This window comes from Chiloscyllium punctatum, chromosome 36 (genome assembly GCF_047496795.1).
Source record: "Chiloscyllium punctatum isolate Juve2018m chromosome 36, sChiPun1.3, whole genome shotgun sequence".
Lineage (NCBI taxonomy): Eukaryota > Metazoa > Chordata > Chondrichthyes > Orectolobiformes > Hemiscylliidae > Chiloscyllium > Chiloscyllium punctatum.
The window spans coordinates 35,839,605-35,845,870 of NC_092774.1; the positions used below are offsets into that span (position 1 = coordinate 35,839,605).

At 47.2% G+C, this 6,266-nt stretch overlaps 1 non-coding gene across 1 annotated transcript; it reads right to left on the minus strand.

The window, feature by feature from the left end:
* Positions 1–3,528: 3,528 nt before the first annotated feature.
* On the minus strand, positions 3,529–3,600 carry trnaw-cca (transfer RNA tryptophan (anticodon CCA)). Its single transcript has one exon. It is a non-coding gene; the product is annotated as a tRNA-Trp (tRNA).
* Between the last annotated feature and the right edge of the window lie 2,666 nt (positions 3,601–6,266).

Here is a 6,266-nt window from a genome sequence, read left to right on the forward strand (position 1 = left end):
CGTCGGCGATATGTCTGCCGGTGCGCGATGGGAGCAGAACCCAGAAGGGAAACCATCTTCCATATTCACTCAATGTCGAGTTTAGCAGCTTTCCCGTATAACGGCGCACTGTTGTGCACCTCGCCGTCTCATCTGCTTCCCAAAAATCTTCGACGTAAATATTTCACATTCATACACAGGCCCAGTATGCAGAGTTGAGATGACACACCCGTGGAGGTCTGCGGGGTCTTCTCCTGTTCTCTGTGCCCTATGTTGAGGAGGGCAATACTTGTCACTGGTCACTCCGGTGTCAGAGAAAAGTTGAGAAAGAAAACGGTTTAATTTTCTGCCAGTAGAGAGGGCCCGGTTCCTGGGGACGGGCAAACGGCAGCAGAGAGACAGAATGAGAAGCAGCTGTTCATACAGTCATAGAGATGTACAGCATGGAAACAGACCCTTCGGTCCAACCCGTCCATGCCGACCAGATATCCCACCCCAATCTAATCCCAGCTGCCAGCACCCGGCCCATATACCTCCAAACCCTTCCTATTCATATATCCATCCAAACGCCTCTTAAATGTTGCAATTGTACCAATCTCCGCCACTTTCTCTGGCAGCCCATTCCATATACGCACCACCACCTGCGTGAAAAGGTTGCCCCTTAGGTCTCTTTTATATCTTTCCCCTCTCACCCTAAACCCTAAAGCCCTCTAGTTCTTGACTCCCCGACCCCAGGGAAAAGACTTTGCCTATTTATCCTATCCATGCCCCTCATAAATTTGTAAACCTCCATAAAGCCACCCTCCAACCTCCGACGTTCCAGAGAAAACAGCCCCAGCCTGTTCAATGTCAACTGGAACTTTACTCTGAGCAAGACTCAGCTGGTTCAAGAGGTAGGGCGGGGGCAGGCACGCCGGCGCGCCAACCGTGTGGCTCGTTGGTCTAGGGGTATGTTTCTCGCTTTGGGCCTTCGTCGACGCAGGCGTGCGAGAGGTCCCGTGTTCAAATCCCGGACGAGCCCGAGTTTCGTGAATCGCGCGAAAGTTCTCGCTTAATTTTCTCAAAAAGCACCTTCGTAAAACGAGGTTGGGCTCCCTGGAGGCCCAATGGGACAGAAAGCAGCGAAGTGAAATGATTGGAGGTATCGTTGAATAAGTTGACGTGAGTGGTGCAGTGTTTGAGGGATGTCAGCGATGAGGGTCGATTGGAAATTTGGGACAGCTCTCTTCGGAGTACGGAAGTTTGAAATCTGGCCCGATTGAAACTTTTCAAGTCATGCGAAGTCTAGACAGAGAAAGTAATGTAGTCAAAATGTTCCCACGCCTGAAAGGATCGGCAACGATTCGGCAGAGTTTTAAAGGCATGAGGAAAAGAACCGAAAGTGACATTAGGAAGAATGCTTTCGTACAGGGAGTGGTTGGGGTCAGTAAATCCCTAACTGACACTAACAAAGAGGCAGATTCATTAGACGCAAACGGGAATTCGGTGATCATGTTTAAAGTAACAATGTGCAGAATTACATGGAGAAGGCAAGAGAATGATACGAAGAGAGACCCACGTTTACTTATTGTGTCGACCCAGCAGAGCGAAGGTAGGCCGCATGGCGTCTATTCAGAGTGAAATCACAAGAGAATGTGGGAAGTTAGAAAAAGTTTCTATTTACACAGCCTCCATACGTCTGCGCAACACCATATAAGACGACAGCAGTGGAGAACTTTGACATCAGTCTCGAACGTGCATGCCACGCGCCAGACGAAAGGCTGAAGGGACCTGTGGAGCAGCCCGCTGTGCGTCGGAGTAGAGTGGCGCAGCGGGAGCGTGCTGGGCCCATAACCCAGAGGTCGATGGGGCGAGACCATCCTTTGCTCTTGTTCAGTGCTTCCTTGAGCGGCTTTTCTGTGTGATGGTACTCTGCTCCGCATCTTGCCTTTCGAACAACTTCCTGAGCGTCTGAATGCCCCGTATCATACTGATACTGTCGCGAAACTCACGCCCTTCCACTAACGTGCTTTTGGAGGTCTGAGTGGTCTTCTCCTGTTCTCAGCTGCTTCGGGAGGCTGCTGTACCCATGGCTGGTGGCTCGTTAGTCTGGGATATGATTCTAGCTTTGGTCTTCGAGCATATGCAGCCGTGTGAGAGTTCCCGCGTTCCAATCCCAGGCGAACTATCATCCTTAAATTGACCTGAGCAAAAATGCCCGATGAATTTTCTCAAAAGCCGCTTCGTTAAATAAGATCGGACTGCCTGAATTAGGGACGGTGCAGAGCTGCCATTGCAGTGAACACGGCGAAGGGAAACACGTGTTGAAAGTGAGAACAAGTATTGCAGATTTTTCGCCCGCGCAATCCGAGTCTGAATGTATCCTCCACCTGTATTACGCTCAATTCTGAGGGTGATACTTCAGGAAGCGGGGAAGTGAAGTAATTGTTGAACCAGCAGATCTAAGGTGGGCTGCGTAACCTCAGTCTGCACAATTTCTGATTCTGAGTGAAATTGGAGTTGGATCAATAGAACGTCGGAAATATGACAACGGATATATTCTGCCCAACAGGATACTCCATCACAGCAATGAAGGTGTTTGACATCATTCTCGAAGGTACATGCCACAATGCAGATTCAAAACCGAGTATTCCTTTGAATCACTGAGTAATTTGTTTACAGTTATTCAGCTGAGGTGAGCGGAGTTGCGCATTGGGAGCCACTCCAGTTGAATAGGCCGAAGCCGTTTTCTCCTGTGTGATAGTCCCACCATCACTCCAATTTGCTGTGCTTCCAGTCAGTAGATGCAGATTACTATCCCATACTGATACACGGGCCACGATGACCCAGCTGTGGTGACAAGCTTGTGAAGGGCTGAGTGCTCTTCTCCTGTTCTCTGTCGGCCTCCTATGATCCGAATCATCCAACCTCTCTTCTCCGAGATAGGAATAAACTGGTGAAGGTGAAACACATCAGTTGCGGTGTGTCCCATACGCAGGAGGCCCTGCAGTAATTCCCCACGCTATTTCACACAGCTGCATCCTCCCGGTGAATTACGCTTGGCAAAAAAAAGATTGAACCAAATCAGTGTCCGCCAATGGATTTTACTGACACCGTTTATAAAATTCAGGCTCACCGTTAATGTGGAGAGGGGCCGTCAGACTTTAGTCTCTGCTCCTTCTGTTGAATAAAGATAATTTTAACTGTGTCCAGTGAGAGGAAAGGATTTGCTGTTGGTGGGAAACATTTCTATCTGAACTCGCTGTCACTCTCCTGATAGATTGAAACATAAAGCTGGGAGTCTCTGGATTATGTTGTAAAAATATCGGTATTGTGTTATTCACACCACGCTGTCACCAACTGAACGAAGCGGCTGCCAGAGGGAGACGGCTCTGTTTAAATCCCGTGATGAACTGGGGGAGCTGAGCATTTACCCAAACAATGGGCACACCACCTCCCTGACACAGTGTCACGTGTGATCGAAAGTTTCCGTCAAGAAGATTTGACTCAACAGATATCCGGAGTGAACGTGCTCCTTTCTTGATTTGAAACGTAAGAAGTTGACGTCAGTGAGCCTGACGTGATTCGAACACGCAACCTTCTGATTTGGAGTCAGACGCGCTACCATTGCGCCACAAGCTCACGGATGACTTACTAACTCTATTCATGCTTAAGGGAGGTGATCGCACTGCAATGATTTTACGTTGTGAGGAACAACGGAGATCAACAGTTCATGTCTGTTCTGTCTCTCCCCCTTCTCCTTCTGTCTCTCGAAACAATTTCCAACTCTACCTCACTAAAAAGCTGAAAGAACTGCTGATGCTGTATATCAGAAACAAAAAACAGGAGTTGCCAGTGACCCTTCCACAGAACAGATGGTGATTGGGAAAACGTTGGTTTATATGCAGGAGATATTGTGGGAGGAAGGCGGATGCAGTAAATGATAGATCAGGACAGAGCCCAAAGCGAGGGAAGAACTGTTGGACAGGAAAGGGAGTTGATAACGATCTGCGTGGGAGGGTGAATGGAGACTGTTCGTGGCCAAGAATAGGTAGTGTGTAATGACAGACTGTGTGATAACAAGGCTTGGTGTGTGTGGAAGGGACGAGCATACTATGGATTTCAGGCCCTAGAATTATTGAATTCGATATTGGGACCGGAGGATGTATGGTCCCCAAGTGAAATATTCGGTGCTCTTCGTTCTGCTGGTGCTGAACTTCGCTGGAACACCATAGCAAACCTGAGACATAGATATTGGCCAGGGAACAGGGGAGGGTGTGGAATTGGCAGGCAACTGGAAGCTCAGGTTCTTTTTGCGGGCAGAACGTAGATGTTCTGTGCAGCAGTCACCCAGTTTTAGGCTTCGTTTTCCCCATTGTAGATGAGACCACACTGTGAGCAGCAAATGCAGTAGATTGGGTTGTAGGAAGAGCAGGCAAAGTGCTGCTTCACTGGGAAGGTAGGTTTGGGCCCTTGGATAGTGAGGAGGGAGCAGGTAAATGGGCTGGTGTCACACATTCGGCAGTTGCAAGGTAAAGTGCCGTTGGACTATTGGGTTAGGGTTGATAGGAATGAAGGGAGAGTTGACCCAAGGTATAACTCCTGCCCATTGACTTATCCGCCAAATAGAGAAATTTGTTAAGTGTGTACTAGGAAATTTTCTAATTCACAATGAGGATCTACATACTGGCGAGGGTGCAAAACCTAAGGGTCAGCGACCATAATTCTATTAACATTACAATAGTGATTGAAAATAATATATCAGATCTAAAGGTTGAAGTTCTAAATTGGAGGAAGACTCAAGTATGAGGCAAGATCTTTCAAATGCTGATTGGGGGCAGTTGTTCGCAGGTTAAAGGACTGCTGGAAAATGGGAAGCCTTCAAATATGAGATATCAAGAATCCACACACAGTATATTCCTGTTCGGGTGAAAGGAAAGGCTGGTCGGTGTAGGGCATGCTGGATGACCAGAGAAAGTGAGATTTTGGTTAAGATAAAGAAGGATGCATACGTCAGGTATCGACAGAGAGATCGAGTGAATCCTTAGAGTGTAAAGGCAGTACAGCATACTTAAGAGGGAAATCATGAGGGCAAAAAGGGGACATGAGATAGCTTTGGCAAATAGAGTTAAGGATAACCCAAAGGGTTTTTTTTATAAATACGTTAAGGACAAAAGGATAACAAGGGAGAGAATAGGTCCCCTCAAAGATCAGCAAGGCGACCTTTGTGTGGAGCTGCAGTAGATCGTGGTGGGGTGGGGGGCGGGAATACTGAACGGATATTATGCATCAGTGTTTACTGTGGAGAAGGGCATGGAAGATATAGAATGTGAGAAAGTAGATGGTGACATGTTGAAAAAATGTCCATCTGGCAGATGAGAAATTGCTAGATATCTTGAAATGCATAAAAGTGGATAAATCCCAAGGACCTGATCAGGAGTACCCCAGAACTCTATGGGAAACTGGGGAAGTGATTGCTGGGCCTCTCAATGAGATATTTGTATCATCAATAGTCACAGGTGAGGTGCCGGAAGGCTAGAGGGTGACTAACATGGTGCTACTATTTAAGAAAGGCGGTAAGGAAAAGCCAGGGAACTATAGACCGGTGAGCCAGACATCCGTGACGGGCAAGTTTTTGGAGAGAATCCTGAGAGATAGAGTTTACATGCACTTGGAAAGGGAAGAATTGATTAGGGATAGTCAGCATGGCTTTATGCTTGGGAAATCATGTCTTACGAACATGATTGAGTTTCTTGAAGAAGTACAAAGTGGATTGATGAGGGCAGAGCAATGGATGTGATCTATATGGACTTCAGGAAGGCGTTCATCAAGGTTCCTCATGGGAGACTGGTGCGCAAGGTTTAATCGCATGGCATGCAGGGACAACGAGCCATTTGGATACAGAACTGGCTAGAAGACAGAAGACAGAGGGTGGTGATGGAAGGTTGCTTTTCAGACTGAAGGCATGTGACCAATGGTGTATCACAAGGATCGATGCTGGGTCCGCTAGTTTTTGTCAGTTATATAAATGATTTGTATGTGAACGGAGGAGGTATCATTAGTAAGTTTGTAGATCACACCAAAATTGGAGGTGTAGTGGACAGCAAAGAAGGTTACCTCAGATTACAACGGGACGTTGATCAGATGGGCCAATGGGCTGAGAAGTGGCAGATGGAAGTTAATGTCGATAAATATGAGGTGCTGCATTTTGGAAAACCAAATCAGAGCAGGACTTTTACACTTAATGGTAAGTTCCTTGGAAGTGTTGCTGAGCAAAGAGACCTTGGAGTTCAGGTTGATAGTTCCTT